Genomic DNA, 10,864 nt, shown 5'->3' with positions numbered 1-10,864 from the left:
GTTTAAGGGTGACGGGTTCCAGAAAAGTTGGGTATTCAACTGATTGAAAGTTTCACAAATGGTTTGAGTTAACTTCTTCTATCAAAAAACACTAAAAGCACAAAAAGAAGGATCAAACATTAGTAAAAAAGGAAGCATCGTAAGCTAAGGTCTCATTTTTATGATACCAAAATCCAATGCCCCAAATAACCCCAAGCATCACAATGTTGTTGTTGATAACCAATTATTTCCATATGAAACTTAAATCAAATTAGACCTTGACCCACTAATCGGCTTACTTGTGAATAACCAAAGCTAATGCTTCTACAATCAACTCAATTTTTAGCACTGAAAAAGGGATAAAGGAAACAAGTCAAACTAAGTATGTGCAGCTTAAAGTCCTGAATGCTAGAAAACCATTTACATGCCAATGCATGAACAAAAACAAGGGTACTTACACAGATGCTTTTAGTTAATTTTACTGTACTCTTTAGTATGCACTCTTCAATGAGAGAAGAAACTACAACTAGAGCAGCAATTGATGCCAGCATGACATCAAGATCCAAATCAAGGTCAGACATAAGATAAATAAAAGCATGAAGCGTATGGCAGAAACATAGAGATGCTAGGGCTTTTTAAACGATATCCAACTTTATTCATAGAAATTTTGGGTTGGACATGCCTGGACTGGACAAACATTTGTGGAGTTAGAAGTGCCTCCAAAAGATTCCACATTGTCATCAAGACAGGGTCCACAAAACTGTGTGACATTGAACTAGTTGGCACTTGAACACAAAGGATTCCTTGTAGCCTGAGCAATTCAAACAAATGCAATCCATTAAGACATATTGTATGTTAAATGTGAAATTTATCTAAATGAAGAACAAGAAAACTGGTCCCGTAAATTGAAAAGTAAACACACTATAATCAAAAGGTTCTTGCTTAGTGGCCCTACCAAAATGAGGACTTCTATGGAGAAGTCATAAGAATCATGCAGGAAGAAGCATGGACATCATTTATTCAAATTTTCCATGCGTAGACAAGCAACAAAAAGCTCAATTTTTTTATAACAACCGTCAGTCGCTCAGAAAATAATGATTCATAACACCCATGCATAGACAAGCAACAAAAAGCTCAATTTTTTTTTAACATTCCCTCAGCCACTGATATTGAAATGATTCATAACACGGTATTGAGTGGCATCACTAAATTGGACAAATCATAACTCTCAGCTAAATCACCCCAGACCATAAACTAAGTCGAAGTTAAAACTTGTGTCTAGAGATGTAGACCTGAAGTGGAAAAAAGAGAGTTGCATGAGATTGCTGGATAAGCTAAGCTTCTCCCAATACGTTGAATCTCCATTCCATGGTTCTCAAGAACTGAACAAGTAAATCTATATGTTTGTTTGCGTGTGCTTCTTAGGTGTGTACTTTAATTGGACAATCGAACCTTGTACTAGGTAAACAGCCAAAATTATCAAGCTCCCCTAACTGCAGTAATTTTTACAAATATATCATTCTAATGGACTAGAAAAACATTTGTGTAACTTAAAATGGCTAAATATTGCTGTAACTTTGATCCTCAGTAGAAAAGCAATTTACCCATGGAAAAAAAAAAGGGCAGAAGAGAACACTACTCAAAGCTATACAACAGACCAACAAACTAAACATTTCAGGTTCATGAGACCAACTAGATAAGCAGCATTTACCAATTTTCCTGACCACGAAGAAACAAAAATAACTTTTTAGTTATGTCAGTTACTAATATTGAAGAAGACTAATCTACATTGACTCATGATTCTGTCATGTCAAAAATAATGTTGATTATTTTTTATCATCACTATGCAATACTCATATCAGTAGCATCAATCTACTTCTACCAATGCATTACATGGATTCATGGCCATGCAAAAATGTGCACCATATACATGCCTGAAATATGGGGACTGATTTCTCGTTTTAGCTTTTGATTTCTCAAACAAGATGGAGAACAAGGTTCAAAATTCAGTATTTTTGCAAATGACAGACAGTTGTGAGTCATTTGGAAAAGAAGTCATGGACGTTCACATGGACACACACATGATACTCTCTTTCTCTCTCTCTCTCTCACACACACACACATTCACAAAGCAATTTTTTCGGCCTCAGGAACTGCAGGACATTATGGTATTCTTATTTTATAACAGATACTCTGGAGTTGTCTTTCAGTAATGACCATACCTTGAGAATGATTCCTAGTAGCAGAATCGGCAGGGTTCTTCCTCCTGCACTAATTATGACCAGCTAATCTCCTTCTGCAAATCTTCGCAAAATCATCGAATAAGCCACATGAAACCTGCATTGCATGCATGAGAAAGGAATAAAATCTCATGAACAGCCAAAGAAACTAGAGGACAAGTGAAAATCAAGTGAAAATCATTCGAGCCTCTCCACTCTATACCAGTCGGTTGGTGGATTTGGGGAACCAGGCCGGAGACAGCTTTCCTGATGCACGATTAGGGATGCTAGGCAAGACAAACCAGTCCCTGATGCACGAGGGGAAATTTGGAGACGCCGGCAGGAGACCCTATTCCCTGATGCCCGACGGTCGATTTTGGGACGTCGGACAAGAGGCCCCAATCCCAAACGGTTGGTAACATGAAAGAGAGAGGCAAGAATCTGTATGCCACAAAGAGTCGGAAAGAGATCAAAGAGGGCGCACGCGTGCGCCAAAGAGAGAGAGAGAGAGAGAGAGAGAGATCAAAATACCTGATGGGGAATGGCCGTTAGAGTCACCGGCGAACAAGAGATGGACGACGAATGGCCGGTGGTGCTGTCGGCACCCATTCTCCACATACACAAATCGACCGTCGAAATCCTAATCTTCTGTTCTACAAAAAAACAAGGATGGGGTGTTTTGTAACAGCCAACAGCTATGCTAAAATATCCAGCGATCGGTGTTCACCTAAGACCCCTCACCATTTGAGGGTGATAAGATTAGAAAGAATAATCTTTGATTAACCTCGAAATCTGCCCTAACTCCTCTTTATATAGACTAGAGGAGAGAGAGAAGTTACAAGAGAAACATCTAAAGGAAAAGTTATTACAAAAGTACCCTCTTAAACCTAAAACTGAATATAAACACATCTTAACACTCCCCCTCAAGTTGGAGCGTATATGTCAAATAGGCTCAACTTGGAACAGCAGCTTTGGAATGGTCCCCTTGCAAGAGCCTTAGTAAAGATATCAGCCGTTTGCCCTGTAGTTGAAATGTGTGAGGTACTTACAAACCCCTTTTGAATCATGTCTCTAGTATAGTGACAATCTACTTCAACATGCTTGGTTCTTTCATGAAAAGCCGGATTATTAGCAATAAACAGTGCAGCTTTGTTATCACATAACAGTTGCATAGGAAGAGGCACTTCGACAGTAAGATCCAACATCAGGGATCTAACCCACATAACTTCAGCAGTACCCTGAGCCATAGCTCTATACTCAGATTCTGCACTTGATCTGGCAACCACAGTTTGCTTCTTACTCTTCCATGTAACCAAGTTGGATCCAATAAACACACAAAATCCAGTAGTGGATTTTCTGTCTGAGGGGCATCCTGCATAGTCGGCATCAACATACACAGATATAGTGAGTGAGGTACCATTCTGAAAGAAGAGTCCCGTTCCTGGTGAATTCTTTAGATACCTAAGAATCATCATAGCAGCATCCCAATGAACTTTCTTGGGCTTATCCATAAATTGACTCACTCTGCTAACAGCATAGGCAATGTCAGGTCGAGTAACAATGATGTATAGGAGCTTCCCAACAATCCCTCTATACTGTCTTGCATCAACATCTTCAGTATCATCATCATACAAGCGGGTATTGATATCCATAGGCGTGGATGCAGGCCGACACCCCAGCATCCCTGTCTCTTGCAAAACATCAGTAACGTATTTCCTCTGGCACATGATAAGGCCCTTTTGATTTCTGGCAAACTCAATACCAAGGAAATAACGTAGTTCACCAAGGTCCTTGGTGACAAAGTGTTGTCCAAGGACATCCTTGATGTTGGAAATCCCCTGATCATCATCCCCTGTAACAATGATATCATCAACATAAACAAGAACTATCACCGTACCTGTAGAAGTCTTCTTGACAAAGAGGGAATGGTCGGCCGAAGAACGTCTAAAGCCCTCATTCTCAATATTCTCTGACAATTTCTGAAACCAAGCTCGAGGACTCTGTTTCAGACCATAAATCGCCTTTCGCAATCTGCACACTTTCTGACACTCCCCCTCAGCAACAAACCCTGGTGGTTGCTGCATATACACTTCTTCATGTAAGTCACCATAGAGAAAGGCATTTTTGACATCAAGCTGTGAGAGGGACCAATTCTTGCTGACAGCCACAGCAAGGAGAATCCGTAAGGAAGCATGTCGTGCCACAGGAGAGAAGGTATCATAATAATCAACCCCATAAGTTTGGGTATAGCCTTTTGCAACCAGACGAGCCTTATATCTGTCAATACTGCCATCTGCTCGGTATTTGATAGTAAAGACCCATCTGCAACCAACAATGGCTGCATCAACTGAAGGAGTAACAAGGGTCCAGGTGCCTCTAGACTGAAGAGCATCCATCTCTTCTTGCATAGCCGCTGCCCATTGGGGATCAGAGAGAGCATCCATGGGATTCTGTGGAAGAGCAATAGCCGACAGCCCCTTGACAAACTGTCGGTACATAGGGGTGAGTCTATCCATGGATAAATGACCAGAGATAGGATGCAAAGTGCAACTGCGTTTGCCTTTCCTTTGAGCAATGGGCACATCAAGTTCATTAGGAGCAGGAACATGCTCGTGACATACTCCTATGTCATCATTACATAAAACATTGTCAGTTGAGTTTGTGTCAGGAATTACCTTGGGCGTGCTGGGTGAAGGCACAGGTGCACATTGAACAGGCGCAGCAGGCTTAGTACGACGATGGTAGACAGCCCCAAAACGTGGATCAACTGGGTTTGGACAACTCATGAGAGGTAGAGGAAATTGGACTTCATCATTTAATGCAGGCGCCCTTAATTGAGTTCCATTTGGGGAGAAGAAAGAGGTTGATTCAAAAAATGTAACATCAGCACTCACATAATACCGACGAGTAGAAGGATCATAACATCGATATCCCTTTTGAGTGCGGGAATAACCAACAAAGATCGTTTTGATGGCCCGAGGAGACAACTTATCTCGCCCAGGACCAAGCAACTGAACAAAGGCAACACATCCAAAAACACGAGGTGGAACAGAAAACAAGTCTCTGTCAGGAAAGAGGACAGAGATAGGAATAAGGTCTCCCAACACAGATGACGGCATACGATTAATAAGATAGCATGCTGTGAGAACAGCATCGCCCCAGTAAGAATGGGGAACATGGCTATGTATGATAATGGTTCTGGCAACATCAAGAATATGACGGTGTTTCCGTTCAGCAACCCCATTTTGTTGGGAGGTATAGGCACAAGAAGTTTGGTGGATGATACCCTTATCCCTGAAAAATTGTTCCAAAGAGGAAGCACAGAACTCAAGAGCATTGTCAGAGCGCACAATTTTGACACAAGTATCAAACTGAGTCAGAATTTCATTGATAAAATTTTTGATTACATGACCCACTTCAGATTTATGCTTCATAAGAAAAACCCAACTAACACGACTATAGTCATCGACAGCAACAAGATAATATCGATGACCTTGAAGAGCAGGTGTACGACTCGGACCCCAAACATCAAAATGAAGTAACTCAAACACAGAATGGCTACTTCGACTGGGCCGCGGAGGAAAGGATGACCTATGGTGTTTGCCCAACTGACAAGACTCGCATTGAAAAGAAGACTTGGGAGACAGCTGAGGAAGAACATGCAGCAGTTTCTGAAACGGTAGATGTCCAAAACGTAAATGCCAAGTATAAGCCGATGATGAGGACGACCCTGCAGAGGTAGATCCAGCAAAGGGAAAGGGATGCACTAGCCTGTAAAGACCTCCCTGTTCACGGCCACTGCCAATCACCCTGCCCGTCAGTATATCCTGAAACACAAGAGAAGAGGAGTCAAATATCGCACGACAGTTTAAATCTCTGGTAATCTGACTGATAGATAGTAGGCTATGTGGGAATTCTGGTGCATGAAGAACATGTTGCAATGGTAATGATGAAGTAAGTTGGACCTCTCCAAGTCCAACAACGGGAGAATATTTGCCATCTGCTAGAATAACCGAGCGACCAGGTGGAGTAGGGACATAAGAAGTAAACTGTGCCTTGTCTCCACAGAGATGTGTCGATGCACCCGAATCAATGAGCCAATCTGTAGTGTCAGAATACATACCAGATGAAGATGCACTGGCAGCAGTAGTGATAGTAGAGGTGGTCGGATCAGGAGCTGGTTGAGGTCTATCTCCAATCAAGTGTCTCAACTGAGAGATAATATCATCGGCACGTAACTCACTGGAGGAAACAGGATGTTGAGTCTTAGGCTGCTCTGGAGAATTAGTAAAAACAGTCTGATTGGCAACAGCTGGACGACCATGTTTCTGCCAACACTTATCCACAGTGTGACCAATGCGATGACAAAACTGACATACTGGGCGCGAAGGGGTATTGCCACGGCCACGGTATCCTCGTCCTCTGGCAAAGAGGGACCCACCTCTGCCACGAGTAGCAAGCATAGCAGAAGTGGTATCAAGAACAGTCGATGAAGGGATTGGAATTCTGCTTAGCCTACTATAAGCTTCATCAATAGGAGGAATCGCGGGACTAGTGAGCATCTGATTCTTTGCTGATTCATAAACAGAGTCTAATCCAGACAGAAATACTCCGACCATAAGCATATCTCTGTATGCCTTCTGTTGCTCACACTTACATGCAGGAAAGTAGCTGTTTAGTCTCTCAAACATGGACTTGAGACTAGAATAATAAGTATGTAGAGGGCGACCATCTTGGCGCATCTGATGAATATCATGATGAAGCTGCATAATTCTGGTTTCATTCCTTGCTTGTGAATAGGTGGCTGCAAGGGAATCCCACATATCCTTTGCACTTTCCTTATGCAGGACTTCATTGGCAATGTCTTGAGTAAGAGTACCAACAATCCATACCATAACCAACGAATTATCTTTAAACCAAGTAGTATATTTTCCTACCTTCTGTACGGGCTCGGGCTCCAATATAAGATGTTCCTTCTCATGAGCGATCAAGGTTCTTTTTACTTGCATGGCCCACATCTCGTAATTACCCCCATCCATTTTGGTGATAAAGCTGGAAAATGGGGAACTCTTCATCTCTCCCGACGACACAAAGGAAGAGGTATTAGCGCCGCTGCTAATTTCAGACATCGCTCAACACAATGGAGGAAACCGAGCCACGGAATAGGAAGTGCAGGCAAAAAAAAAGACAATCACATATCGAAAGACAACATGCTGATCATGAAGCAGTTAACACGGGCAGCAATCCATAAGTCTGATCGGCTGGAAGAGGCAACAACAGAACTGAACGAAGACAGATTACCAAAGGCGACAGCGAAGACGCTGAGAGGAAAATCAGCGTGCAGAGCAGCGGCGGAGTAGAGGAGGCGATGCAGCGAAGATGCTGAGAAGAAAATCAGCGTGCAGGGCAGCGGCGGAGCAGAGGAGAATGGTGGAGACAGCAGGGGCGATGCAGCGTGCAGCGGCAGCGGAGAAGCAACAGTGACAGACGGCGGCGGCGGGCGGAGGTGACAGCCACGGCGGGCAGCGGCGAAGATGACTGCAACAGCGGACGGAGGCGTCGGGCGGAGAAGACAGCAACGGGCGGAGAGGTCAGGACAGCGACTGGCAGAGGCGTTGGGTGGAGAGGTCAGCGACGGGCGGAGATGGGTGGACACGAGCGGGTGGAGGAAGCGCAGCGATGGGCGCGGTCAGGCGGCGGGCGGCGCCGCTCAATCGGCGCGCCAAGGAGGAGGAGGAGACGGCTGCTTCTCTGATACCATGATAAGATTAGAAAGAATAATCTTTGATTAACCTCGAAATCTGCCCTAACTCCTCTTTATATAGACTAGAGGAGAGAGAGAAGTTACAAGAGAAACATCTAAAGGAAAAGTTATTACAAAAGTACCCTCTTAAACCTAAAACTGAATATAAACACATCTTAACAGAGGGTTGCCGGAATCCCCAAGCAGATTGCTAATATGCCAAAAAATGATCGGACATAAAGAGTGCAACAGAGAGGGAGAGAAAGATACCTGGCGGTGACGGGGGAAGGGTGGAGGAGTCACCCCTCACCAGCAATGGAAGGTCGACGGTGGGCGGCGCTGCTACAGAGTACTATCGGAGCCCGAAGGAAGAAGGGAGAGAACTAGAGAAGCAACGGACAACTTCTTGCCGTCCACTTGCGGAAGATGAAGTACAACGCGTCTGGTCTTAACTCCTATTTCTAAAAGGATTCTCCACCTAGAGCAACAAATGCTGGGATAAACAGTGTTTACACTATAGTTTTTAATTTGTTGTTCACTAGTAAAAAGTGGCCGAGAACCACATCGTGAATCATCCATCAGGGGTGCATAGTGATGTGATGAGAACCACAGCGTGTCTTAGTTTCTTCTAGCCATGAACCCAATGCCAATGTCCGGTGCGTGGCGCACCTATGTGAGCACATTAGCATGGTCACGGTGGATGGACACCAACAAGTTGCATGTTGTGAAAGAGCTCCAACGCCTCAAATTATGGTAATCGAGCTCCACGAAAGCAAAATGCTGGGCATCTTGCAGGTTAGAGAGATGGCTGATGTTCCCTTAACATTGTTGTATGTTACATCCACCTGTGAATACGGAAATAAAAGCCCTTTAAGTTTTGAAATACAGCAGAAAGAAGCACATATAGCTTTCTATAAGCATTTTCTTTGATTTTTCCGACAAAATTGTATTTCCAGAATATATTAGCAGGTTGATGATGCAGCATCTAATTCAAATACTACGAAGAGGTCCTACTGCACCAACGCTACTGAATGATTACTGAGCCAAACATTCCACATCTCCATGGCGGTGGTGTATAATATCATGTCCAACTAAATGATAGGAAACTACGAAGGAAAATAAAATAATCACAAGCAACCTTCCATAAAAATATAAAAGAAAAATATCCATTATAGAGCACAAATTTTTAATGGGACGTACTAAAACCAGTAGGACTTACATTTATGTAATCCTTATTAGTTAGCCACCATAAACGGTTGTTTGCCCTGTCATAAACTCGTCGACATACAAAAGAGGATATGCCTGGAGGAAGTTCGATGCCTTTACGAAGAAATGCAACTTTACACGGATGAAGAAGGAAGGCAGCAGATATTTCATCCCTGTGAAATGAATAGAAGACTTCATTCGGTGCAGACAAGAAGCCTTTAAACTTCACATCAGCAGGCCGATAGAGCCAATTCACACCAAGTTTGGGATAGTCCTCTTTATTTGTTGTCAACCAACGAATTATACCAATGGAGGGTGGAGAACCTTCAGCTTGGAAAAGTGCACAATCACCAACACTGATCTTGCGACCATCATGCAAAATGAATAAATTTGATATTTTGCAAAAAAAAAAAAGAAATAAAAGCAACAGGCCAAGATGAAGTAAAACCAGCCAAATTGAAAAAGTAACAAACAACACCATATGTAGAATACATGCATGCATACAAAAGTATGAGGAGAGATCCATTTAGGGAAAAAAAAAGTAAAAATAAAATAAACACAGCAATATACTGAGTACGGTGAAGCAAAAGGCGCAATCTGGATACAAATAACTCATAGACATTACCCTCCGATCACAACTTTATGGACCCCATAAAGCAAAGAAATAACAAAATTTAAGCAATTCCTCCATCAAACTGATCCAAAGCATGGCTATCTTTAATTTGTGTTTGATCTTATCAAACTTATATTATCTTATAAAAGGGTGACAGACATAAACTACTTTGATGTTACTATACTTTTAGTTTTAGTATCGGTGAACATTATTCCTTTGTTAAAAAAAAAGTTTAACTTTGTCATATGTTCACAATACAATTGCAAATGGTACCTATGACAATCCAAAACTCTACATATATGTGAAATTGGATATGCGGAAACATATTCAGAACTCCAAAGATGACCAGCTCCAGTATTTTGAAAGGAAAGGCAACTTGAGATAAAAAGTCACAATAAGCTCTTATTATTTCTAGCATTGCTTTTGTGATTTCCACTCTTTATTTTTTTTTCCATGAATGGAACAAAGGTTTTTAAAAGAAAAACCAGTAAAACCAATCTGCATGAAGCAATTGTACCATCAGAAAGCGCTTTATTCTACTAAAACATCCGCACTTTTCTGTGCAGATAAGTGTCACCTCAAGCGTACAGCTAAAGATAAGAAATGGTCAACTGAAATTCATAAATACTTTCATCTCTACCATGACAACTTATGAACATCTAAATCTTCAATTCCTTAATTGCAGTCTAAGTGGACCTTCAGTCAAACTTGATTTACATATATGCACAATGATAATGCAATGATCCAACAGTGCTTATTGCATTCCTCACAGCATCATTTGACTAAATCACCACCAGGATGACCTTTTTCCTTTCTTGTCCTGTGAAATCCCTCAAGAAAACATAAAAATTTATCAACAGCAATCCCTCTTTCACCATGCCTATGAACATGCCATTTAGTCCTCGGATGCAACAAGCATCCTGACAACCTACAACGACACAAAACCATGAATATCTCCATGCTGACCTTCAAGTAGCTATTTCTGGCAATTTCATATTAAAGCTAAACAAAATGCATAACCTTCTGAGGAAGGTTATCACAACTTAATGTGCTCTCGGATCACAAAGGTGTACAACACAATCGCAGTGTCGGCTCAGAAAACTT

Source organism: Nymphaea colorata, chromosome 10, assembly GCF_008831285.2.
Source record: "Nymphaea colorata isolate Beijing-Zhang1983 chromosome 10, ASM883128v2, whole genome shotgun sequence".
In the NCBI taxonomy this organism is placed as follows: Eukaryota; Viridiplantae; Streptophyta; class Magnoliopsida; order Nymphaeales; family Nymphaeaceae; genus Nymphaea; species Nymphaea colorata.
The sequence above is the reverse complement of the archived record's forward strand: the minus strand, read 5'-3'. Positions refer to the sequence as shown.